The sequence below is a fragment of the Miscanthus floridulus genome, chromosome 18 (assembly GCF_019320115.1).
Source record: "Miscanthus floridulus cultivar M001 chromosome 18, ASM1932011v1, whole genome shotgun sequence".
NCBI lineage: Eukaryota > Viridiplantae > Streptophyta > Magnoliopsida > Poales > Poaceae > Miscanthus > Miscanthus floridulus.
Window position 1 is genome coordinate 115205265 of NC_089597.1, and position 27937 is coordinate 115233201.

A 27937-nucleotide genomic window follows, 5' to 3' on the forward strand; every position below is an offset into this window, starting at 1 on the left:
CGCCTGGCCTGCCAGCTGGGTGGCATGGACGATGACCTGCTCATCATCCACAATCTCCCCTTGCTCCTATCGGACTCGACGTGAGCCTAGCTCGAGCACCTTCCTCCCTCGCAAATCCATGACTGGCGCGACTTGGTTAGGATCTTCGTCGGGAACTTCCAGGGCACATATGTGTGCCCTGGGAACTCTTGGGACCTTAAGAACTGTCGCCAGAAGCTGGATGAGTCTCTCCGAGACTTTATCCGGTGCTTCTCCAAACAGTGCACCGAGTTGCCCAGCGTCGGCGATTCGGAGATCGTCCAAGCTTTCCTCTCCGGCACCACTTGTCAGGACTTGGTCCGAGAGTTAGGTCGGAATGTGCCGCGCTCTGCTACCGTGCTTCTTGACATCGCCACCAGCTTTGCCTTGGGTGAAGAGGCAGTCGGAGCCATCTTCCCCGACACCGACACCAAGGGTAAGCGGAGGGACGAGGCCCCTAAGGCCTCAGCCTCCCACCTCCCTAAGAGAAAGAAAAAGGGGCGCCTAGGGAAGCAGGAGGTCCTGGAGGTCGATCTGGTCGCATCCGCGGAATGCAAGAACCCCCGAGGCTTCAAAGGCCCTAGGCCCTTCAACGACATGCTCAAGAAACCCTGCCCTTACCACCAGGGCCCAGTCAAGCACGCTCTTGAGGATTGCACCATGCTGCGGCGTTACTACGCCAAGCTCGGGCTCCCCGATGACGACGCCAAGCAGAAGGGCGCCGGCGGCCGGGATGAAGACAAGGACGACGGGTTCCCCAAGGTATGCAACGCCTTCATGATCTTCGGTGGGCCCTTAGCCTGCCTTATGGTGCGGCAGCGCAAGAGGGAACACCGAGAGGTCTTTTCGGTCAAGGTGGCCACCCCTAGTACCTCGACTGGTCCCAAGAGGCGATCACCTTCGATCGAGATGACCACCCTGACCATATTCCGAATCCTAGGCAGTACCCACTGGTCGTCGACCCGATCGTTGGCAACACCCGACTCTCTAAAGTGTTGATGGACGGAGGCAGCGGCCTCAACATCCTCTACGCCAACACCCTAGAGCTCTTGGAGATCGACCGGTCGAGGCTCCGAGGTGACGTCGCACCCTTTCACGGCATCGTGCTAGGGAAGCGTACGCGACCCCTCGGGCGCATCGACCTTCCTGTCTGCTTCGGCACCCCCTCCAACTGCCGCAAGGAAGTCCTCACCTTCGAGGTAGTCGGGTTCGGGGGAGCCTACCACGCCATCCTGGGGCGGCCATGCTATGCCAAGTTCATGGAAGTGCCCAACTACACCTACCTCAAGCTCAAAATGCCAGGCCCTAGCGGTGTCATCACGGTCGAGTCCACGTACGAACATGCGTACGATTGCGACGTCGAATGCATCAAGTACGCCGAGGCTCTTGCAGAGGCTGAGACCCTTATCGCCCACCTCGACCAACTCAGTGGTGAGGTACCTGACTCCAAGCGTCGCACGGGGGTGTTTGAGCCCGCAGAAACCATCAAACTCATCCCGGTCGACCCCACCTGCCCCGATAACCAAGCGCTAAGGATCAGCGCCTCCCTCAACATCAAATAGGAAGCCATGCTCATCGACTTTCTCCGCGCGAACGCCGACATATTCGTGTGGAGTCCCTCAGACATGCCGAGCATACCAAGGGAGGTCGTCGAGCATGCCCTGGACATCCGGGCTAGATCTAGACCCGTGAGACAACACCTGCGCCGCTTCGACGAGGAAAAGCGTAGGGCCATCAGTGAGGAGATACAGAAACTCTTGGCGGCCGGGTTCATCAAGGAAGTGTCCCACCCAGAGTGGTTGGCTAACCCCGTGTTGGTCAAGAAGAAAAATGGGAAATGGAGAATGTGTGTAGACTACACCGGTTTGAACAAAGCCTATCCAAAGGTCCCCTTCCCATTACCTCAAATTGATCAAATCGTTGACTCCACCGCAGGGTGCGAGACCCTGTCTTTCCTCGATGCATATTCTGGTTACCATCAGATCAAGATGAAAGAATCTGACCAACTTGTGACTTCTTTCATCACACCATTCGACATGTACTGCTACGTCATGATGCCCTTCGGCCTCAGAAACGCAGGTGCCACGTACCAACAATGCATGACACAGGTCTTTGGCGACAACATTGGGTGGACCATTGAGGCCTACGTAGACGACATCGTGGTCAAAACCAGGAAGGCCGAGGGTCTCATCGACGACTTAAGGATAACCTTCAAATGCCTTAGGGAGAAGGGCATCAAGCTCAATCCCGAGAAGTGTGTGTTTGGGGTCCCTCGAGGCATGCTCTTGGGATTCATAGTCTTGGAACGCAGCATTGAAGCCAACCCAGAGAAGGTCTTGGCCATAACCAGCATGGGACCAATTAGAGACCTCAAGGGAGTGCAAAGGGTCATGGGATGCCTTGCGGCCCTGAGCCGCTTCATCTCACGCCTCGACGAAAAAGGCTTGCCTCTGTACCAACTCTTGAGAAAGTCCGAGCATTTTTCTTGGACCCCCGAGGCCGAGGAAGCCCTCGATAGACTCAAGAGGCTGCTCACCAATCCTCCCGTCCTGATACCCCCGGCCATGGACGAGGCCCTCTTACTCTACGTCGCCGCAACGACCCAAGTGGTCAGCGCCGCCGTAGTGGTAGAGAGGCAGGAAGAAGGGCATACTCTGCCCACCCAATGACCTGTTTATTTCATCAGTGAGGTACTCTCTGAGACCAAAGTACGCTACCCCCACATCCAGAAGCTGGTCTATGCCATGGTCCTGGCCCGGCGCAAACTGCGCCACTACTTTGAGTCGCACCCGATGACTGTGGTATCATCCTTCCCCCTGGGCGAGATAGTCCATAACCGGGAGGCCTCGGGCAGGATAGCCAAGTGGGCTATCGAGCTTATGGGGGAAACCTTGACCTTCGTGCCTCGAAAAGCGATCAAGTCTTAGGTCTTGGCCGATTTCGTGGCTAAATGGACAGATACCCAACTGCCACCTGCTCAAATTCAGATAGAATGCTGGACCCTGTACTTTGACGGATCCCTGATGAAGACCAGGGCAGGCGTGGGCCTGCTCTTCATTTCGCCCCTTGGAGTACACATGCGCTACATGGTGTGGCTCCACTTCATCGCCTCCAACAATATGGCCGAATACGAGGCCCTCATCAATGGCTTACAAGTTGCCATCGAGCTTGGGGCACGGTGCCTCAACGTCCGAGGCGACTCGCGGCTCATCATAGATCAAGTGATGAAGGAGTCAAACTGCCTCGACCCCAAAATGGAGGCTTACTGCAAGATGGTACGACGCCTAGAAGACAAGTTCGACGGTCTCTAACTAAATCACGTCGCGTGGAAATATAACGAGGCCGCCAACGAGCTGGCAAAGATGGCATCGGCGTGAGCCTCGGTCCCCCCAAACGTCTTCGCCAGAGACCTCCACAAACCTTCCATCGGCTGCACCTCGACAACAGAGGAGGGCCTACCTGTGGAGCCCATGGCAAAGCCCAATGCCCCCTCTGCTGCTGAGACCCCCTCGACCGAGGCCAAGGTCATGGAGGTCAACGCCGAGCCTCTGCAGACTGATCAGGATGCAGATTGGTGGGTCCTGTTCCTCGGTTAGCTTGATCAGGGGGAGCTTCCTGACGATAGGACCAAAGCGCGATGGCTCGCACGCCGAGCCAAGACCTACGCCCTCTACAACAGCGAATTGTACAGGTGAAGTCCCTCAGGTGTCCTCCAACGATGTATCAGTGCCAAGGCAGGCCAGGCCCTGCTTTGGGACTTACACGCAGGCACCTGCGGGCACCATGTGGCGCCTCGGATGCTCGTAGGGAACGCTTTCCGCCAAGTGTTCTACTGGCCGACGGCGGTCGCCGACGCTACCAAGCTAGTACGCTCCTGCGAAGGATGCCAGTACTACGCTCGGTAGACACATCTCCCGGCCCTGGCCCTGCAAACCATCCCCATCACATGGCCGTTCACCGTGTGGGGGCTCGACATGGTCGGGCCTCTGCAAAAGGCCCCTGGGGGCTACACCCATCTACTGGTATCAATCGACAAGTTCTCCAAATGGATCGAGGCCCGTCCGATCAATCGAATCAAATCTGAGCAGGCGGTGTTGTTCTTCACTGACATTATCCACAGGTTTGGGGTCCCAACACCATCATCACCAACAATGGGATGCAGTTCACCGGCAAAAAGTTCCTGACGTTTTGCGATGACCACCACATCCGTGTGGCCTAGTCGGCTGTAGGACACCCAAGGACCAACGACCAAGTAGAGCGTGCCAACGGCATGATCCTACAAGGCCTCAAGCCAAGGATTCACAACCGGTTGAAAAAGTTTGGCAAGAAATGGCTCGCCAAACTCCTGTCGGTCATCTGGAGCCTAAGGAACACTCCAAGCCGAGCCACGGGATTCACACCTTTCTTCCTAGTCTATGGGGCCAAGGCCATCCTCCCCACTGACCTAGAATATGGTTCCCCAAGGCTGCAAGCCTATAACGAACAAAGCAACTGCACCACCCGGGAGGACGCCCTCGATCAGCTGGAGGAAGCCCAAGACGTCATGCTACTACACTCGGCCAAGTATCAGCAGAGCCTGCGGCGCTATTAGGCCCGATGCGTCCGAGGCCGAGACCTGAAAGTAGGTGACCTGGTGTTGAGGCTAGCACAGAGCAACAAGGGTCGCCACAAGCTGACCCCGCCATGGGAAGGACCGTACATCATCGCCCAAGTACTGAAGCCCGGGACCTACAAGCTGGCCAACGAGAAGGGCAAAATCTTCACCAACGCTTGGAACATAGAACAGCTACATCGCTTTTATCCCTAAATTTTCAAGCATTGTATATGTCGTTTCTCGAAATACAATTAAAAAGCGTCCTTTAGTTGGTCTTATTTTTCGAGAAACCCCCTGAGCCCACCGTAGGTCTCAGTAGGACAATAAACACAACAAGGGAGACTTGGCTCTACCTCAGCAGAACCAAGCCTCCCTCGGGGGCTAGATGTGGGACTCCCCCTAGGTCCCATGCACCATTCTTTAAGTTGCTTTTCGCAAAAATTCCTACGCCAAGACTCTAGCAGGCTCTGACGAATCATTTGTGAAGACTCCTCGGACCAAGGTCTGCTTCCTAAGCAAGAGGCCAGTAGAGTCGTGAGATGGCCTATGCCCCCAGGCTATGGCACTCCCTCACTACCTCTCGCTCAAGGAACGGCTTAGGCCCCAAAGGGGTGTTTCGCAAATGAAATCTGATCAGAAGCAACAGAGGGCAAAGGCTCGGAAACATGAGAAAAACAACTAAGAAACACAGATACTTCAGAAATAAAGGCCCCGACGGCCACAAACGTTATGATACAAAAATAGCCCCTATTCTATCTTTACATAGCCCCTGGGGCCCAGATCAAGGTTCAGGGCCATCAGCACTAGCAGATGGCAGGGGGGCACCACCTCCTCTTCGAAGAGCATCGCCAGCGCCACGCCAGGGCCTTCCGCCACCTCCATCAGCTTTGCGACCACCGCGTTGGCCTCCTCATCATCGTCAGGCAGAACGTAGCCATCACTAATGGCTAGGAGGTCGACGCCAAGGTAGTGAGAGGAGATGATGGCCATCGCCCGCTTGACACCCGTGTGCAGCGCCCCTCGGAGCCATTCGCGCATCTGGCTGCTCAGCGCAATCAAGCGGCTCCCAAGGGAGCTGCCTGACTGACCCCCTCGACCTCCAAGGCCTCGCAAGCGGAAAGGGCAGCACGTTTTAGCGCCTCATGCTCCTTGATCTCGGTATCGAGCACTGTTTGCACCGTGCTGGAAGCCTCGGCAGCCCGGATGAACTCCGCCTCTGACTCTGCACCGCGGAAAATGTAATGAGGTCGAGCCAGAGAAAAAACAACCTAAGTTAGGGACGAAAGTCCACGGAACTCACCCTTGGCCTTCAGCTCCCAGCATCGGGCCTCGACCTTCTCCCTCAACCGCTGGGCCTTGACCCGAGAGGCCTCGACTGCTCTGGAAGCTTCACTCCCCAGCTCTACGTCATACAAGGAAGTTAGGAGGCGAACATAAGGAGAAGAAAACAAAACAAGGGGACTCAAGCTCACCCTCGACCGTCCCCCTCAAAACCACGGCCTCGATTTGCGAGGCCTCAACCGCAGTAAGGGCCTCATTCAGAGCACCTTTGGTCAGCCGGTGCGCACTCTCCTCTGCCCCAAGTTGCCCGGTGAGGGCCTTGCCCGAGGCCGTCGCTTCTTCAGCCCAGGATCTAAAGGCATCCCGATCGCTGACGGCGCGGGTAAGCTCCTCCTCCAGCTCCTTGATCTGCGCCGCCAAGGGGGCGAGCTGTGTCTAGGCTATGGCCGCCTCGACCTTTGCGTCAGCACAGCGAAGGCGAAGGTCCTCCACCTCCGCGCTTCGTGCCGACAGAAGCTCGTTAGCATCGGTAAGAAGGCCCCTCTACCGCTGAAGCTGGTCCCAGATTCCCCTCTCCCACCGGAGGAAGACCGACTTCCCGAGAGACCGAGTCTCGAGCTCCTGAGGAGGCAGAGCAGAGGTCGTCGATTACGACAAAACTGAGAAAAGAACAACGTCACGTGAAAGGAAAACACGAACCTGGGCGACTCTAGGCAGTTCGTCGGCCACCACGGATAGCGCTATCCGTAGCGACCGCTCCGCCATCTCGCGGTACTACTCGAAGGTACTCCAGCGCCTGCCCTCGGCTGTGTCCTCGAGGGCGAACAGAGGCTCCCCCTCAGGGTCGTCCCGGCTCCGCCACAGTACCCGTGGGTGATCCCACCCGTGGGGCTCGGGTCGCACCCGCACGAGGGCTGAGCCTCCCTCGTCTAAGAGTGGCGCCAGCCGCTCCACGGCATCAGTCTCCTCGACGCCGACCACCTCCCGCGCCCGAGAAGTATCATCGGAGGAGATCGGATAGACCTCCGTCTCCCGGGTGCTCTCCCGCAACAACGGTGGGCCCTGAGCCAAGGGCACGGCCGAGGCCTCCGCCGCCTACGTCTCTGCCTCCTGCACAGACGGCCTCGCCACCATCACAACGGCCTTGGTAACCTCGGGGGCTCCGGCCTCTGCAATCACGGCCTTGGCGGTCTCGGGGGCTTCGGCCTCCGCCATCATGGCCTCGGCAATTGTGGGCACCGTGGCCTCCATCGCCTCAGCCTCGGAGGCCCCGGGAGCCTCGGCAACAAAGGGCACGACAGCCCTTCTGACTGTGTAGGGGCTGCCTCGGCAACCCCTCTGTGGGCGGCCGGTCCCTTCGGGTCGACCCTCACCGACACCACGCCATGTTGGATAGCGGCTTGTGCCTCCGCCACCCAGTGGGCGAAGGACCCAGGGCTCGCCTTAAGCGCCTTAAGGGGCGCCAAGGGGAGGTCATCCGTAGGCCGCTTCCGACTAAAGAAAATTAACCTATAAGGTCAATGCGAGAGCAAAAAAGCGAACGGAAGACACTATGACCCTGCCAAAAATACACTTACTTGGAACGGGGCGGCCCCCGCTTCGCCATGGCATACCACATCCGCAATGGTGGAGGCGGCGGCAGTGGTGTCGCATCCGTATCCATCAGTGCCGGTCGGTCCTCAGCGGACCCCGGCGCCCCTTTGGTCCTCTGCGGGGGCGGTGGTATCACCTCCACCGCCACCTGCTCCGCTGTGGCCGCCGAGCTTACCGGGCTGATGGCGCATTTGCCTAACGCCCGCGCCTCAGGCGTGTCGGCCTCGACCCCAGAGCGGGCAACCACCGGCCCCGAGTCCGCTTCTCCTCCCCTACCCGGGGGTGCTAGGCTGCTTGCTGATGCCCCAGGCGCCACCTCCATGACATTAGGAAGGTGGTCTAGGGGACCTCGCCCTCCCTCGCCCTTGTCGTTCCCGTCCGAGGCCTCCGTCGACAATGACGTCGATGGAGATTCCTCCAACGGGAGACCATCCTTCCGTAGCTGACGGCGGCACTTATCCAACGCCTCATGCGCAAGGAGGTGCTTCGTGCGCTTTGCCGCCTTAGCGTCCTTTCGCTTCTTCTACGCATCGGCGTGAGCGCGGTTGATCACCCGCTGCCCCGCATCCTCGGGAACGGGCGGCGGGGAGGAGCACACGTCCCTCATCCCCTAAAGAAATGACAAGCGCGCATAAGGAAACAAGGGATAAAGGGAGATTGAGGAGGCTCAGAGGCCACAGCGGCACTCGACTTACCAGTGAAAGGAACCCCTGTGACGGTCGCATCGCGAAGGGGGTCAGGTTGCCGCCCCTCAACTTCGCATCCACCGTCTCCCCCACCCGACGGAGAATTTCCTCGTCGGAGAGGGCGGAGGAAGAAATCTGGGTGCCTTCAACGGGCTCACCCGGCCTCATCTCGAACAGCCGCCGCCACCGAGCCATCAGCGGCAGCACCCTCCGGTGGTGGAAGGCGGCCACGACCACAGCAACCGTGAGGCCATGGCTCCACAGCCTCGCCAGCCCCTCTAGGAGCGGCTCCAGCTTGGGCTGGTCGACCTTCGGGACGCCCCACTTCCATTTCTCAGGGCAACTCCCCATAATCTGCCCGGTGTAGGGGGGAAGTCCTCCGCCGTTGTTGCGGAGGTAAAACCAACTCGTGTACCACCGGTGGTTGGAGGACGCGAGTTGGGCCAGGATGTAGAGGTGCAGGCGGTCCTAACGCACTTGGAGAGTGCAGCCTCCGGCCCTCGACGCCTTCCTCTTACCCGACGTGCCCGTCGGCTTGGTAGTATGCCCCGCCCGAAATAGGTGGAGCCACAACTCCCAATGGGGAGCGATCCCACAATACCCCTCGTAGACGGCAACGAAGATAGCCGGCTAAGCGATGGAGTTAGGATTAAAGTTGTGGAGCTCCACGCTGTAGTAGTGCAGGAGTGCCCGCATGAACTGGTCCGCCAGGACGCCGAGGCCGCGCTCGCAGAAGGAGACGAAGCTCATGACATAGCTGTCGTGGGGCCTCGGCTCCGGCTCACCGTACGGAGCAATCCATTCCAGCCTACTAGGGTCTGTCACCGGGCCAAGGAGTCCACCGTCGACAAGCGACTGGAGCATCTCCTCGGTGACATCCGACGGATCCCAAGGGTCCACCTCGACAACGACGACGTTGCCGGCCATGGGTGTGATGGAGGAATCGGGCGCGGCGGTGAGTTTTTTCTCTCTCCCTCCCACGCTCTCGCTTTTTTCCTCGCTTTCTCCCTAGGCTCGCTCTTCTCTCCTCTTCTTCCCGGCACCCGCTGCTCTGGCAACAGCTCGATGGAGGCGGTGCTAATGTAGGCAAGGTAAGACGAGGAGGGGCCAGATTCTTCGGGTATTTATGCAGGGAGGAGGTGAAACAAACGGGCGATGAAATCGGGGAGGTTTTCCCCCGTCCGGCGTGGTTAACCACGAGCCGATTTCGGTGGCTCACGCACCCATGTCTCCCGCATTAAATGCGAGGACAGTTATGTCCCATCCATCACGTCGCGCTCGGCCACTACGGCAGCAGGCGTCGTTTCACCTCCCCATGAAACTGCCTCAAAAGGCGTGCCACCCACGACCGAGCCGATAGGGAAGATATTTCCCGTGGCCTGTTCCTTTCATAGGAAGGAACCGGGCTCTGAGCCTATTACGATCCAGGGGTTCGAAGGCTGGACCCCAAATGGTTTCGACAGCCACCCCAGGATAACAGAGTCAGGGGCGACTGTGGGTGAGCCTATATGGGGCTGAGACCCAAGCGAGCGAAACGCTTGGGACGCCCAAAGTCGTGTCCGAGACCGGTAGGAAAGTATCCGAATGGGATCTCACCGTAGGGAGGCACTGAGCCACCGAGGCCCAACGAATGGCCTCGGCACCCACTAGAGAAATCCTCTGGTACTCTTGGAGTGTGTCTCTGGACCGCTAGCCATCCCCTAACGAACAGGGTTCGGGCCTCCACTCGGACTACCCGATAACAGCTCACCGGAAGTGCCAGCGCTCGTGCCCACCGAGGGTAGCGAGGCACATTCCACCCCTCCTTCTGAGCAAAAAGGAAGCGTGAGGGTCGCATAAAAAGTCAGGGGAACCCCTGATGGCCTTCTTGCCCTATGCAGAGGCTAGGGGGCTCCTCCTGCAAATATGCCGAGACCCCACGACCCGGGCTTGTGCCCAAAGGGGCCTCGGCAAACAAACCCTCACGCGCGAGGGGCGTATAAAAAGTCAGGAGAATTCCCGATGGCCCTCTCACGTAGAGGCTAGGGGCTCTTCCTGCAACCTTGCTAAGACCAGAATGGCCTCGGCAAACTAACCCTCTATCCGAACAAAAAGGACATGTGAAGATCAGATGAAAGGGCCAGAACACCCAAGACAAAGACAAATAGTCCAAAACCGCGCTAGAGGTTTCGCTACAAACACGATAAAAGGGCACCAAGCCCGTTATGGTCCAGGGGTTCAGAGGCTGGGCCTCCAAAAGGTTTCAACAGCCGCCCTAGGGCAACAGAGTCAGGGACGACATCGGGGCGAGCCTACGAATGGCCCAGACCCAAGCGAACGGTCGCTCGGGGCATCCTAAGTCGTGTCCGAGACCGGCGGGGAAGTATCCGAATGGGATCCCACCGTAGGGAGGCACCGAGCCACCGAGGCCCGCGAACGGCCTTGGCACCCACTAGAGAAACCCCCTGGTACTCTTGGAGTGCGTCTCTAGACCACTAGCCGTCCCCCAGTGAACGGGGCTCGAGCCTCCACTCGGACTACCCACTAACAGCTCACCGGAAGTGTCCACGCTCGTGCCCATCGAGGGTAGCCTGGCACATTCCACCCCTCCTTCCGAGCGAAAGGAAGCGTGAGGATCATACCCAAAGTCAGGGGACCCCTGACGAACCTCTCGCTCCATGCAGAGGCTAGAGGGCTTCTTCCTGCAGCCTCGCCGAGACCCCCGCAACCCGAACTTGCGCTTGGGGGCTCGGCAAATGCAATAAGAATTACTCGTTCAGACGTGAAAATAAAGAAAGCCCCTGGAGGAGTAACTCCACTCCTCTAGGGGCTTGGGGGCTACACCCGGTGGGTGCGCTCGCGCGCACCCACCGGAACCTCAAAAAACAAACCCCTAATTCCTACGGGGCAGGTATGAACCAAGCCTCGGCGAAACCTCAGGGGGAGTGCATGCACTCCCCCCGAGGCTCGGGGGCTATTGTCGGGTACCTTAGAATAGGGTACCCCAAGCAAAACATCAAATGGGTCGCTAGAGTCCCATCTAAAAAATAATAAAATAATAATAAAAGCTAGAAGGCAAGTCGTGGGCCCCTCACCCGCCACGATTGAGCCCACTGGGTCCTCCTCCTCCTCGCCTCGAGCCTCGAGCAGGAGGTCTCGGCATCCTGATGCAAACTCTCCTTCGTGCGAGGCTCCCTAGGAAGGCCTCGGTAGGGAACGCCATCTCTGTCTCGCCCGAGGCTCTCCACAGAAGGCCTCGGCAGGAGGCGCGTTCTCCGTCTCGCGCGAGGCCTCTCGCCCGAAGCCTCGGCAAGGAGCCTGATCTCTGTCTCGCGCGAGGCCTCTCGCCCGAGGCCTCGACAAGGAGCCTAATCTCCGTCTCGCACGAGTCCTCATTCTCCGTGTTGCTCGAGGCCGGCTCGTCCGTGGTCCGTCGCCCCCCCGCCTTGGCCGACCCTCCCGACAGCGTGTCATGTCTCATTAATGCTTCAACCACTCCCGCAATCTCAGCCGCACAATGGATCAATGCCACAGGACGGCCGATGTGACCCGAGGTCACATCAGCGCCATACCGGCCAGGACAGGGCACGGCGGGGATTACCGGCCACTGTGTCCTATCACTGTGTCCATGATCAGTGCCATACCGGCCAGGACAGGGCACGGCCGGGATTACCGGCCACTGTGTCCAACCACTGTGTCCACGATCAGCGCCATACCGGCTGGGACAGGGTACGATGGGGATTACCGGCCACTGTGTCCAAACGCTGTACCCATGATCGGCCGCCCGCTCAAGGCCTCGGCACTGTATACTAGGGCCTCGGCGATCTTGGGGTTCGAGCCTACCGAGACCCCCCCACCGCAGTACAAGCCTCGGCACCGACCAAGTCTCGGCCTTGCGCACAGTCCGTCCACAGTAGCTTGCATGTTCGCCGCCGCGTCCACTCCGAGGCATTCCCGGGGCTCCCACGACGCACGGGATCTGATGGGACGACCACGCCGCCCCGGTACTCCAAGGACGGACCACTCCGACGACCACGCCGCCACAAGAACAGGCCACAGGGTTTAGACATGCTACCCCTATTGGCACAACGCCACATAGTAATATGTGTACTGTCCCTGTCCTCCCTTCAACTATAAAAGGAGAGGACTTGGGCCACTTAGGGGAAAGGCCGGGGAGAACACCCTGTAACACACACACACACACACGTTCCCGCCGCTTGAGAGCAACGTCTCAGGCGGCCCACACGACACCTTGCCGAGACCTAGGACTAGTTCCCTCTTTCCCTTAGCTTGTAACCCCCTACTACGAGCACTTCGGTGCAAGGAATACAAGTTCGATCTCTCAGACTGGACATAGGGTACCGATTGCCCGAACCAGTATAAATCTTGTGTCTCTTTGCATCACCATCCGGAATTGGGAGCACGCAGAACAAATTCACTAGTCGGTTGAGGACCCCCCGGTCTGAAACACCGACACTACGCTATTAAGCAACTCGTTCTATGGCTACCAATGTTACAGCAAATATATAAAGGCCTAAGGAACCTTCTGTAACAATTTCAAAGCTAAAGCTATTACCGGGTTGCCACAATAATTCCTGCAATTATTGATCGATATAACGCTAAGCTTTCTACTTAAATCTTATGAGCCTATCATCATAACAGCTAACTATGAACTAACTACACTAATAGATAGATGGCATTTTTATGAACCTAACAAACTTAGTTTCACTATTTTTGGACAACCACGCAATTTACTACGATTTATCGAAGTTGGATTCATAACTAAAATAAATAAACTTCTCTTATTTACTGGAAATGATGAAATCAATTCCCACTCCTCTGGCCCACTCGCGCTGGCTCGGCCCAGCACGCCATCCCGCCCACGCACATTAGTAGGCCACCGCGTGGCCCACGAGGAGGCGCGGCCCAGACGGCCAACGGCCCACGATGGGGGAGGGCCTACGCGCGACGGTAATTATGCACGGGCACCCCCGAACTACTTGACATTTACCGCGAGTGCTAAGACACTGTTTACCCAGTCTAGGATTTTACGGTTATGTCCTCCCCTTCCCCCTTCTTTACCACAGCGGTGCCCCTCAGCACCAGTGCACGCACCGGCGCGATGGTGTGGGCACGGAGCTACCACGCCGATGACACCCGAGTCCCCAAGACCTAACTAAGGGGCCGATGAGTACCTCCAACGCAGCACATGGTGTCTGGAAGTGGTTCGGCGAGCAGAGGTGTCATCCCAGAATCCCTCCCCGGCGGTGAGCCCAGACCTGCAATGACGGAGGCGTTCCCGTAAGCCACAATGAGAACAAAGCAAACCAAACAGCTAATGAGCTCGAGTAACCACCCACGAAGACCCTTACAGTGATGGTCTGGCTGGAGGAAACCCGAGTAGTGCTGGCCGCGTGCGCACCGACGAGGTGACAGTGCCTGGCGATGGCACGACCACGGCGGTGGTGGCTGGCCTGCTGCGAAGCTATGGCTAAGGTGCGCGGGGTGCTCAGGAGGGTACGACTAAGCTGCGGGTGAACTAAATTGCTACGAGGTGCTCGGAGTGGCTGGCTTGCCGTCAGGGAGCGTCCGTGCGGTCTTATGGACCCGATGGTGCGGTATTAAGAAATTGCGGCCCTATGCAACGGCATACACAACAAGGTGGGGATAGGACACAGCTAGATACCTAATGAAGTCGAGTGTAAGCCGAATTGGAGTCTAATGCTACGGTCACGGTGAATTGGGAAGAGTCATCTCGGTGGCCATGGAGATAGCGGGGCAGGGGAGGTCCTGGCGCATCCTGGCTCGGCCCCGCTGCGGCATCAACGTAATGAGCCAACACATTCCTATGGGGACAGCAGGACGTGCCCCAGGCGACCACCTACACGACCACTGTGACAAGGCGATGAGCGCGGTATGGCGCCATCGCGGTGGGCAGCGCTAGACAAATGTCGTAGCGCGAATGCGACGCCGAGGTGATGGTGGGGCAGGTTGTCGCTCGGCGCACGAGCAGCCAACATGATGTCAACGGACACAGAACCGGCGGGGCGACGGGTAGCATGTAGCATGGGCCCGGCGCGCTCTCAGCCAAGGCAGTGCAAAGCAGGGCATGGCGCGGCAGAGTTGGTCGGCGGCCTGATCACAGCACAACAACCGGCGAGGTGGCGCACGCCAGCGGGGCAGCAACGGCCAAGGCAAAGATGCAGGGTCAGCGCGCGTCAGTGTCATGGCGGCATGAGGACGAGGACTGTGCCTCGGTGCGCAGTGCGAGTCAGTAGTGACGGCGGACCGGGCAGTGGAGGTGGCCGCGGACAGCGCGGTGGCAGGCGGCCTTGGCGCGCAGCATCAGAGCCGTATGCGTGCCCAGCGGGACGGTGGAACGCGGTGCGCGCACGAACGCGACCGGCACAGCAGAGCGCTAGCAAGCCAGCAGCGTGCCAAGCCAGTGGTGACCGCGCCCAGTGCCAACTCAAGTGACGCGCACGCTTTTTAAAGCAAGTAGAAAACTTATACATGATGCTCCAAAAGCCGAACTAACTATTCGATGCACAAGAGGGTACGTTGGGCTATCTAACAGAGCCAAGATATCGTACCACATCCCAAGCCGATCGCTCTACAACCATCGCCCAAGGTGGCTTCATCGACCCAGTTGTAAACCTACACGAAACGACATCGCTCCGAACGATTTCACGTCGAATCCCCATTTCGGCCTATGAACACACTATCTAACTATCCTTGCCCATGACTAGCTAATTATCGTCATTCACAAAATGTTCTTTAGCCTTTTCGTTTCTAGAACAATTTGATTAGAACGGTATTATATGAAATGTAACCAGGGACTCATGTTTTGTATGATTGTTTCAAGTGCCGCACATCGAATTATAATTCATGTCATACACATATGCACGTAATTCAGATGCTTATGAAAAGCTTAGCAGGAAACACACCATGTAACACCGAGGGTGTTACATTCGTCAAGCCCCTCTTGTGCCATAAAGGTAACCACTAACAAGCTATAAAAGGTCCTTATACTTGACTAAAGCCAGAGCCATGTGGCCCTCACAGTTACACTATAAGTCCTGGATGATCACTTACAGATAAGTCCTTAGGAAGAGGAATCTAGAGCACCAGAATAACAACCCAATGCTCTAGCCCCCTTATTCCATGTTGCTAAAAAGCATCTTTTAGTGTTTATTGCATATACCATTAGTCAAGTTGCAAGATCATGGTTATTTAATTTGAGCGCAAGCATCATACTACCCAATGCATAAACCCATAGGTGACAAGGTACAAGCACAAAGCTAGAAAATCCTTAGTGGTAATCAAGGTAGACACATGCAGTATGAATTAAATGATTAAAGGTGTATAGGACAACAAGGAAGATTCCATGCTATACTTGCCTTAAACTCGTATCCTTCTTCAAGTCAAAACCTTCAATGAATTGCTTCTGGATTCACCATGCATAGCTTACCGACTGGACATGATCATAGAACACCACACAAGAATCCATGCAATCATACACGAAGCAAACAATAGAACTAAATTAGAACAGTACACCAACAACATAAAATCAAGATGAAAAGTTTGTAAAACGAATCTACGTCTCGCGATGAACACAGAGACGCGAAGATCATGAAAATCGGAGCTATACCGAAGAAGTTATGAACTAATCAAGATTTCCTTTAATAAAATAATAAATTAAATCTAACCTTGAATTTCAAAAGTTGAAAACATGTTTAACAATAGGATGAACATGTAGATTATGTAATTACAAATCTAATGCAACTTGAACGGATCAAAACGGAGTTAAAACATAGAAGATATAATGAAAATAGTGTTGGTGGTAGTTTTGTAAATAACCCAAACTAGATTACGTTTTTAAAACATGAAAACGTATTTTGAATCTAATTGAAGGAAACTATGCTTTCAAAAGAAAAAAAACATATTCTAGGAATATGCTTTGGACCGCAGGTTCTATTTTGAAAAAACAGAGGGGCTCTTGCGCAAAAGTGCCAGTCGAAACGGTATCGGCCGATCTCGGCCGTTAGATCAAACCTGGACGATCTAGATTAGAAGGGAGGGAGAGAAAGTTGCTAGCAGTGAACTGGACGGCGGCGCCATGACCGGAAAAAACTCAAGACCTCGTCGGAGTTCGTCGATACGACGCTACCGGCATCATTGGAAAAAATAAGAGCACAGGGAGGGAGAGTGGGCGGCGACGAACTCAGCGGTGGGGTTGAAAAGAGACGCAAGGGCCCGACGGCTCGGGTTGGCCGAAGATGCTCTAGCGATGCAAAGCGTGAGACAGAGAGTGAGAGGGAGAGAAAGCAAGGTACTAGCGGACCACTTACCGTCTTACGAAGCTTGGAGGGTGCTCTAGTCGCGGGTGAAGCGGCGGCGAAGCGGGTTGAAAGAGGCGGCGACGACTTTAGGGTTTCGAGCTCGGGCTCGATAGCTAGGGCATGGGGCGGCCGCACACGAGGCTAGATGAAGGCGGTGGGTGCTCGGGTTTTCTTTTATAGGGGCTAGGACGTGATGCGCACGCCAAGAACCTGGAAGTCGGGGCGGAGACGAACTCCTGGCGGCGGTGTCCGCATCGGGTACGCGAGGAGGAAGACTGTGGCGAGGTGTAAGAAACGGCTGATAGGCGGGCCCGTGTTGTCAACGACAGGAGAGAGAGAAGAGGGCGGCGTCCGCACGCTGCTGGGCCGGAAGGTGGGCTGGGCCTACATGCCCAAAGGGAGGAGGGGAGCAGGCCGCTGGGGAGAGAGAGGCGAGGGAGCTGGAGGAGCTGGCCCTCGGACTTGCGGGGGGGGGGGGGGGGGGGGGGGGTGGGAGCGGCCAAACCTTGCTGGCTGCCAGGCCGAGAGAAGGAGAAAAGGCCGGCGGGCCAAACAAATACCATGGAAGGAGAGTTTTTTTCTTTTTCTTTTATTTCAAGGCCTTTTCAAATCATTTCAAAAGCATTTGAAATCATTTTGAATTTTGGACAAAACCACTCATCACAAAAACTCCAATGCAGCAGCATGTATGCACAAGCATGTAAGTAAAACTTATAGTTGATTTTAATTTAACAAAAGTTATTATTTCTCTAAGTTTTAATGCTCACACACACACACACACACACACACACACACACATATATATATATATATATATATATATAGAGAGAGAGAGAGAGAGAGAGAGAGAGAGAGAGAGAGAGAAAGAGAGAGAGAGAGAGAGAGAGAGAGAGAGAGAGAGAGGAGACAACGGGGACAGGAGCCAAGGGTCAAGTTTGGTGCTTCTATATGTGGATTCATTTCAACGCACACGAGCATTGTAAACAGTACTGTTGAGCATAAGAACTAAAAAAACGAAAGGTACAACCGAAGCTATATTTTTAGGTTCCTCTAGTTCCGCTGCAGTGTTAAAACCAGAATCAGACTGAGCTCTTTCAAACGGCCCTGAGAGACAACTAGCACTCACTAGGGTGGCGTCTTGGCAAGAGAGAAAATTTTGCTTTCTTCTTTTCCTTCCTTTTAATCTCTATCTATTTTTTTCTAGATTTTGTAGAACAAGTCAAGTACAGATCTTTTTTAGAAGGGCGTCTAGAAACTTTTTTGGTACTCTATGGAAAAGCTTTGTACAAGAACATAGTTGAAAGAGTTGTACTAAAAGTTTATTTAAAACAAATTTTCTAGAGATGTGGAACCAGTAAAACCTTATGCATATAAGTTGTTAGTAAAAGTTTTCAAAAATAGAAAGCTTCCCAAACAGATGTTCGTGAATAAACTGAACCACGGAAAACTTATGTGTATAAGGTGTTACAAAAAGTTTGCAAACAAAAAGAAGTTTCTCCAAATAAATTCTCATGACACGCCGTTATCATCGAAGCCGCACTAAACACTTGACGTTAAGAAGTTTGTCATACACGGGTAAAAATTTCTGTGAGTTTATTTATAACTTTTTGCAGCAAGAACTTGCTGAAACAGTTCAAAAATAGGAAACTGTTGGACTATTGAGATCCTGCCGATGCCTTCACCCCTATCACGTGGGAAAAATTTGGGTGTTCAATGTTCGTATGATGGATAGATGCATGCTAGAAAACAGGGCCGCGTTTAGTTCGCTGAAGTTGGCGCAGCTCGATTTACTTTTCATTCGCAACGTAGCATTTCGTTTGTATTTGGTAATAATTGTTCCATCGTTGACTAATTAGGTTCAAAATGTTCGTCTCGCAAAGTACAACCAAACTGTGCAATTATTTTTTGATTTCGTCAACATTTAGTACTCCATGCATGTACCGCAAATTTAATATGAAGGAAAATCTTCTTTTTGCATAGTGCCAAAATTTGGATTTTGATGAACTAAAGATGGTCCAGATTGGAGGAGGGACCCTACTAGTCTAAAAAACAGTTGTCTTGGCAGGGCTGGACAGAACTATTGCTTTCTTTGATTAGGGCATTGTTTAGATGCCATCTAAATTCTAAGTTTTTTTACTCTTTCTCCATCACATCAATTTTTAACCGCTTGTATGGAGTATTAAATGTATGTAAAAAAAATAACTAATTACACAGTTTAGTTGAAAATCACGAGATGAATCTTTTGAGCCTAATTGGTCCACGATTGAACAATATTTACCAAATAAGACGAAAATGGTACTATTCATCGGGTTCACTTTTTTTCGCAATCTAAACGAGGCCTAGTGTAAGGTCATTTTTGCTAGCCTACAACAATAAATGTTTACCAGTGGCTTGTCATTCATTCATGTCATCATCGGTTGATTTAATTTAGTGCATTATTTTTCCATGTCCAGCTTGAATTGAAATCTTAGAAGTTCTTACTACATTTGTTCACGGAGTATGTGACAGAAGGAGACAACCTTGTTGGCTCTTGTATCTCTCAGGCGGGTGAGTGCACACACACAACACAAGCATCAGCGTTAGTCGGAGTTCTGCAGAGGATATGACAAAACTGAACTCGCTCTCTTTACTGAGTTGCAGTGGAAAACTATATATACAATTCTATACATCTAATCCTAATACACAGACATGTCAGGCTATCATGTTGCTACAGTGGCTAGATGTGACAGCAGGGCTGATTTTGGCGCCTGCTCCTGCTGTGGCTACAGTGCCGCGGGGGAGCCTTTCGGTGCCTGCCTCTGCAGCAGCTATAGTGCAACAACAGGAGCCTTTCGGCGCCTGTCCCTGCCGTTCGTTCATACAGGGGAGCAACAGATTATTTAACAATTCTTCCTCTAATCATGCTGCTAACCCTAGAACCTCCACCATGCCGATCATCTTCTTCAACTCCGTGAACCGAAGACGACCGAGCAGCTTGGTGAGGACGTCCGCGAGTTGCCGACCAGTTTTGACGAACTCGATGACGATTTACCCTCCATCGACACGGTCCGTGAAGAAATGGAACTTGACGTTGATGTGCTTGCTCCGGTCATGGAGAACCGGATTCTTCGCGAGGGCGATGGCGGGCTGGTTGTCCACCATTAGTGCTGGTGGGAGAGCTTTCACACCGGCCAGCTCGCCTAGCAGCCAGCGCAGCCATACAGCTTGGCACGTCATTGTGGCCGTCGCCACGTACTCTGCCTCACACGTGGACAACGCCACCACCTTCTGTTTCAGCGACAACCATGAGATTGGAGCCGATCCGAGGAAGACGAGCATGCTTATCGGGGACCTAAAACAGGGGTACCCTAGGAGGTGGAACCAATAACCATCAAACGTTAAAAACTTCTGGATGGACAAGGGCGCCGCTACGTTCCTTGTCCGAATGATGGAAGTTTGGTTCCGTCTCGCCCGACGCCTTTAGGCTAGCCCCGCCTCGTCCGAGGGCTAAGGGCTAGTCTCCGCCTCACCCGACATCTTTGGGTCAGCCTCGCCTCGCCCGAGGGCTAAGGGCTGGCCTCCATTCCGCCCGACGCCTTCAGGACAGCTCCGCCTCGCCCGAGGGTTGAGGGATAAACTCCGCCTCGCCCGACCCCCGAGGGGTGGGCTCGGTCACGCCCAAGGGATAAGGACTGGACTCTGTTTCGCCCGACGACCAAGGACGAACCTCGCCCCATTAGATGTCCAAAGACTGGTTTCATCTTACCTGATAACTTCTCCTTCGTTCCCTCGTGATGATGGGTACAGAGCAAGACAAGATGTTCGGGTCAACCACGACTTCAAGGACCATACCCTGCGCCTCGACAGGAAAGGTACTGCCAGGGAACGACTGGACGGATGCTTTAGACCCTTTTGGGCGCCGCAGAGCCCAAAAGGTATTGCAGGCACGTGCTCCTCGCCCTATTGAGCTATAGGCGTCACCTTCAGCTCTAGGACATGGAACCCGATGAAGATATACGACAACCACTACACTCCAGAAAAGGATTTGTGATCTCCACGAAGGACGGACATGCCATCACCACGTTATGGACCCAAGGGAGCGGCGCCCGCTTCCCGACCCCTCGGGTCCACCTAATCAAAGGACCTTGCCCACAGCGCTACTCTGGACCCCGACCCCACGTCCCTCCGACAGAGACTCATAGGAGCCAGAAGGCATGCGGAGCAAGGATGGGCAAGGTTCATAAGTCAAAACCATTGTACTATAGCCCATACCCTGCGTAGGGTAGTATTCTGCAAATATCCTAACATTCTATAGGGGCATCGACAGTATTATAGGCGCTTATCATCCTTTCACACCCATCAGAATGGATAACCGAGCTGGGTAGACGTGAGCCACAAGGCTAGGTGGAGTACACATCCTAAGTCCTCACCCTTGTAAAGCCGTCCCCTTCATCTATAAAAGGGGATGCGCTTCCTCCAACAAAGAGAGAGACCGAACGACACAAGACACACACACACAATCAAGCTGTTACCAAGCTCTTGGCCTCCTTTCGATCCTTCCATCAGAGACTTGGGACCTGTCCCTCTCTCGATCGTTTGTATCCCCTACTACGAACCATTCACGGTGCTAATAACACGAGCAGCAACAAACAGGACGTAGGGATATTCAGCCCGAACCAGTATAAATCTTGTGTGCTTTAGTGCACCATCTGAGCCTAACGCGCATTACTATAAATTTACTTGCCGGTGCTTGTACGAAACACCGACAGTTGGCACGCCAGGTAGGGAGGCTTGCGCGTTCCAAATCGGGCCTCAGATGGCCACCCACACAATCAGCTGGGCCTCGGGCGCACATGTGCGTTTCGGCGACCTAGATTTCATCGTCACACTAGGAGGTGAACTGGCACTGACCCACACGGCCGCCCAGTCTCTCCCTTCCATCAACCTCAGCCGTCTGAGGCTTGAGGGCCCATCGGGCAACTCCCTTGGACCCCAGTTATCCAGGGAGGCCTCGCGCAATGTCGCCCTATTTCCGGAAGGCCCTGGATGAAGCGCCCCGATAGCGTTTCTGTTCGGTCTCCGCAACGCTGCGACGACCGCTAGCCACCTTCTGGCACTATGTATGGTTTAGCCGCCCACGGACAGCGAGTTCGTGGGGACGATTGACCATGATACAGAGACTCTCCATGGGCTCCTCAACGAGGAGCCAGGATCGTTCTCTAGCTTGGACTCTAGTAGGGGGAGCCACCACCCTTCCTGGGAATGCTTCATGGCGCAGACCCCCGAGGGGCATATCGAAAGTGTCTCTAGGGAAGAGGTCACCCCGACAAACAACCCTAACGACAGATCTGGGAAGAGACGGCAGCCCTGTCTCACCTAAGGATGGAACAGCTGAGGGCCCATCAGCTAGAGATCGATGAGGTTGGGCAAGGGCTCGTCCAGGAGTACACGGACATCAATCGCGAGATTGAACGCCGCAAAGACGGGGGGCACGCGCGCACCACGGCCCGCACCATACACCAAAGGATCCTCACCGATGACGGGACCCTTCCTCACTTCGCTCGGGCAAGCCAAAACATCGCCACAACAACCGCCTTGCTGCATGGCCGGCCAGAGGACGCGACATCCGAGGATCGCCGCGCCCGCCGAGAAATCCGCATGTTGCTCGAGCGTGCGGCAGCGCAGCAAGCAGAAAGTTCGTTGTCCCAATGATGTGAGCCCGATGCCAGCCAGCGAACACCCTCGGTGTGCCCCACCAAGGACGCATCCATTCACCAAACACTGCCAGGCGGCAGGCCGCCCTCCGCCATCCTGGTGCATCAACTTCTCGGCCACGACCACGATGTGCGCAGCACCATCAACGCCCACAGGCGCGTCCACAGCGACGCAGGAGAGGCAGCCCGCCTGGCTACCATCCCTGGTGCGGTGGATGCTACGACAGCGGTGAGGATCGAAGCCCGAGCCCTAGCCTACTAGGCCCTCAGGACTTTGGCCGACACATCCTTAACGCTGCGTTCCCCCTAAGGTATCGACCGCCTATCAACATCCCTAAATATTCTGGCAAAACAAATCCTGGGCTTTGGCTCAAAGACTATCGGCTTGCATGTCAGGCCGGTGGTGTGAGTGATGACGATTTCATTATTCGCAATCTCCCGCTGTTCTTGGCCGATTCAGCACAAGCATGGCTGGAGCACCTACCGTCCAACGCCATTCAAAGTTGGGCGGATCTGACGGAGATCTTCGTGGGCAAATTCTAGGGCACATACAAACACCCTGGAAACCTGTGGGACCTCAAGAACTGTCGCCAGAAGGCCGATGAAACCCTCCGCGAGTACATGCGGCGCTTCTCTCGGCAGTGCAACGAGCTCCCTAACGTCGCCGACGCCGACGTGATAGGAGCGTTCCTATCCGGGACAACCTGCGAATCCCTAATCCACAAGCTAGGACGTAGGGGCCCACAGACTACCAAGGAACTTCTAGACATCGCCACCAGTCACGCCTCTAGAGAGGAGGCGGTCGGAGCCATCTTCGACCACTCCGATGGAAAGATGAGGCGGGATGATGACACTGGCGAAGGCGCCTCCAACCGTCCCGCCAAAAGGAAAAATAAGAAGCAACAGCACGACAACTTGCTCATGGCCACTGCTGACCGCAAGGGTGGCCGGAAGCCCACGGAGGGCACTTCGAACCACTTTGAGAAAATGCTCGAGGGGCCATGCCCAAACCACGCCTTCCCGGCCAAGCATCTATACAAGGATTGCGGCCTCATGCGCAAATACTTGTCTAGGGGCCTTAACAAAGGGGAGCAGGGGAAGGAACCTGTTCCCGCCACAGACGACGCTAAGATGGAGGCATACTATCAAGAAGTCCGACGGTTGGAGGATAGATTCGATGGCCTCGAACTCCATCACGTCCCAAGGCGCCTCAACGAAGCAGCTGACACGCTCACGAAAGTAGCGTCTAGCCGAGAGCCAGAGCCGACGGGTGTTTTCGCTAGCGATCAACACAAACCCTCGGTACGCTATGCGGGGTCAGAACAAGCCGATGATGGCCCATCTAGTCTGACCCCAGGGGCCGATCCACCAACTGCTCCGCCTGACCCCGAGGTTATGGAGCTTGAAGAGGACCCAGCAGCAGAGTCCGACCCTCCTGATGACTGGAGAACGCTTTACCTCGACTACCTCCACTGTGACATACTACCAGTGGACAAGACAGAAGCTCGATGGCTCTTACGACGCGCCAAGTCCTTCGTTCTTGTAGAGGGCAAACTCTACAAACGGAGTCACATCGGGATTCTGCAACTCCATATCCCTAGCGAACAGGGAAAACTTCTGCTAAGCGATATCCATGGTGGAATCTACGGTCATCATGCCGCACCAAGGACCTTGGTTGGGAATGCATTCCGACAAGGCTTCTACTAGCCCACCGCAGTAGCCGATGCTGAGCAAATTGTACGCACCTGCGAAGGGTGTCAGTACCACACTCGGCAAACTCACCTCCCGGCCCAGGCACTCTAGATGATCCCCATCACGTGGCCCTTTGCGGTCTAGGGGCTCGACCTGGTTGGGCCACTCAAAAAGGCACCCGAGGGCTTCACCCACCTGCTTGTCACCATCGACAAGTTTACAAAATGGATTGAAGCTCGACCAATATCCACGATCAAATCTGAGCAAGCTGTGCTATTCTTCCTTGACATCATCCATCGCTTTGGAGTGCCGAACTCCATCATCATAGACAATGGCACGCAGTTCACCAGTAGGAAATTCATTCGATTCTGTGATGAACAACACATCCGGATCGATTGGGCGGTTGTCATGCACCCCCGGACGATCGAGCAGGTCGAGCGTGCAAACAGCATGCTCCTGCAAGGCCTTAAGCCGAGAATTTTCAATCGGTTGAACAAGTTCGGCGCGCGCTGGCTCGCTAAGCTTCTGGCCGTACTCTGGAGCCTGAGGACAACTCCTAGCCGAGCCACTGGCTACACACCCTTCTTCATGGTCTACAGTTCTGAGGCCGTTCTCCCAATGGACCTTGACTATGGAGCACCAAGAATCAGAGCATATGACGAACAGGGGGCCGAGGCATCTCACCAAGACACCATGGACCAGCTAGACGAAGCCCGCGACATCGCCCTCCTCCGTTCAGCTAAGTACCAACAGGCGTTGCGATGGTACCATAGCCGATGGGTGCGGGGTCGAGCCTTCAACGTCGGGGACCTTGTCCTCTGCCTTGTCTAGAGCAACAAGGGCCGGCACAAACTCTCCCCGCCCTGGGAAGGGCCCTACATCGTCGTAGAAGTACTTCGCCCAGGCGCCTATAGGTTGAAAACCATCAACGGCGAGGTCTTCACCAACGCCTAGAACATTGAGCAGCCACATCGTTTTTTCCCTTAAATAAACGCATGTTTCTTCCTTATCAGTTTTGTCATTATGAAACCTCGATCCTTAGTGACATCCGACCCCTGCAAATTGCGAGGGGTCAGACCTCACTCGGGGGGGGGGGACATGAATAGTACAAGTACACTTGCAAAAACTTCCTGTGTTGTATTTGCAAACATTCTCTAAGTTTTCCGTTCTTCTCATAAAAAAGTCCTAAGGACTAAGATTTCGGGAACAAATTCTGAATATAACTGGTAGGACTGTGGGAGATCCATGCCCCAGAGGCTGCGACCTCTTTGCTCACCAATATGATCAGAATTAATTCGCCCGCACTCCTAGTTTCTTACGACTTAAACCATGGGAAGGGTTGGAGGGCACGAAAACCTTTTTTACATAAAGAGGAAAGGCCGTTTGCCGTAACAAAAGATGAAAATTTGTTCATTTTTGCACAAATTCGCCACTTACAAAGTGATTTCGTTACAAAAAGGACTAATATACTTGTAAATTCAGAGGACTGTTTACTCAGGGGCTCCCCCACAAATTTATTCAATTACAGTCTATGCCTAGCTTTACTACAAGTACTGCTGCGGTCGTCGCGCCATGCTCTCCATCGGCGATGCCCGGGGCATGTACACGGGCCAGTACGTCTACTGCGGCCGCCACGCCACGCTCTTCATTGGCGGCGTCCTAGCACTTTGCAGGGTCCTCGAAGGCGCCGTCGCCTGTAGTGTCGAGCTCCATGCAGGCAAATGCAGCGCCTCTGCCGGGACATCTAGGGACTACGACATCGTCGTCAGCCGCAACCCCAACAGTGACGCCTCCACCGGGGTGTCTAGGGACTATGACATCGTAGTCAGCCGCAACCCCGACAGCGATGCCTCCACCAGGGCATCCAAGGACTATGCCATCGCCGTCAGCCGCAACCCTGACAACGGCGTCAGGGCAGGAAATGCCTCCCGCCAGAGGAGGGACACAGCGAACGACGGCAAAGTCGACGACGTACGGCGCCCTCCAGCGCTCCTTCTCCTTCGGTAGCAGTGGCTCCTCAGCAAGGATGGCTCGCACCATCTCATCTACGTTGGATGACCTCTAGCTCGACATCACACTCTAGATTCACGAGCGGATCTGTGAGTTTTCTCTCTCTCTGGCATTACCCTCTCTTAGTTAGGAACCGATACATTTGGTGGAAAGGAAGGAGAAGAGCTAGCAGTTCAAAGGCTGGCGAGGAGGTGCGGCGAGAACTCTCCCCCTCCCTATTTAAAGAGGGGGCTTGGCAGCTAAGGAAAGGCAAAAGGTTCGAACGAAAAAATCTCTGCCTTCCCCTATTCAATACAAATGCGAAATCAATGCTGACAGGAATCTGAGGTGACGCGCTCTGATCAACTAGATGCCGCCTGGTAAGCCAGAACACCACCCGAGCATGGCCCACCACTAACGCACCCCGAACGCAAGAGCCGGGGCATACTCACCTATAGGCGACTCTCCGCTTCCCCAAGCAGGACCAGGGACGATCCAACAATGGAACCTCCATCCGGTGGGAGGCCCAATGGGCCCCTGGGTCGATCGGTCGGCCCAGGCAAAGCAACGAACAACAAACAATGAACGACCGGCCGTAAGATAAGCACCCTTGTTTATTTACTTTGAGTATTGAATTCTTTGCCAAGCTTCCGACCCCCGCAACGACAGGGACACGGGCATCGCTCGAGGGAAGGCCGAGGGCGCATGTTTGTTTAAACACCCTCTTAGTCCGATCCCTCCTTTATTTCGATTAAAATTATACATTCAAACATTACATATGCAAAACGTTGCATCCTAATGCTTCGTGTTGCGTCACGAAATGGCCGTCGCCTCATTCGATATAGGTGGCAGCAGATCGAGGTTCGAAGGCCGGCCCACAAAGGGCTTGAGGCCGCCTCGTGCCAAACAGAGCCAGGGAGAAATAACTGAGACAAGCCCCAGCGGCCCTGCCCGACCCCGCTCAGAAGCGGACAGGGACATTTCAACCTTTTCTCGTTCAATTCTAACCCTGAGTTAAACCCACAGAATCTCCATCGAGGAGAGGCCATTAGGCCGTCTGAGCCTATCGAACGGCTCGGGCATCTGTCGGGAGGCGGGTTAAGAAGTTGTGGAATGCCACCAGAAGGCTATGCCAACCCCATCAGCAAATGATGGACCTAGATTCCACATGAACGTACCCGTTAGTGAGCTCATTGAGCGCGATACTCGAGCCATCGAGGCAAGTGTCGCTTACTCAGCCCCTCCGATTGCAAAAATTGAGGACGGGGTAACACACAAATTACGGCCGACCCCTATCAGACCCTGACAAGGCCCGGGGGCTCGAGCCGCTCAATATAGGGACACAGGTTCGAAGGCCCTCCCTTGCCGAGCCCATAGAATCCCATTTGGGGAGTTCTGTTGGAAGGCAGAGTGGGGAATAGTGCGACGCCATCCAAGGACTTCGCCGACCCTATCACAAAAACCACGGAATGGGATTCCATCTGAACGTTCCGGTCTCCAGTAACACCCGACCCTAGCAAATGTAGGGGGTCAGACCTTACTCGGGGGCTAGTTAAGGTATGGCTACCTCCCTTCCTCTTTTTGAAACAACCATTACATCAGATTCCCTCCTCTCGTCAAGACCAGCGACAAGATTCGGGGGAATAGATTGGTAAGACCGTAAAAACCAAATGACCAGACGGCTACGGGAAGAAGGTGAAATCAAACAAAATGAAATTACGAAGCAAAATCACGAAATTGCTTCCAGACTCAAAAGTACCGATACTTGTTCACATATTACATATAAATCTTGTTCATTCGACTGACTACTTCCACGAAGGGAGAACTGCTTCTTTCAATCTGTCTGCCAGGTCCCGCGCAAGAGGTGTCACCGCCTTCTCCATCTCGTCTAGCTTAGGATCTTCATAAATAGGCGCAAAGCCTTGACTCATCACCTTCAAATTGATCTCCTGATCATAATGAGAATGGGCGACAACAAAGGCTTGGGTGATCCCAGCATGAAAGGCATCTTCCTCAAGTTGGCCCACCCACACCGTGATACCTGTGGCACAAGCTGCGAGTGGGCTGGTC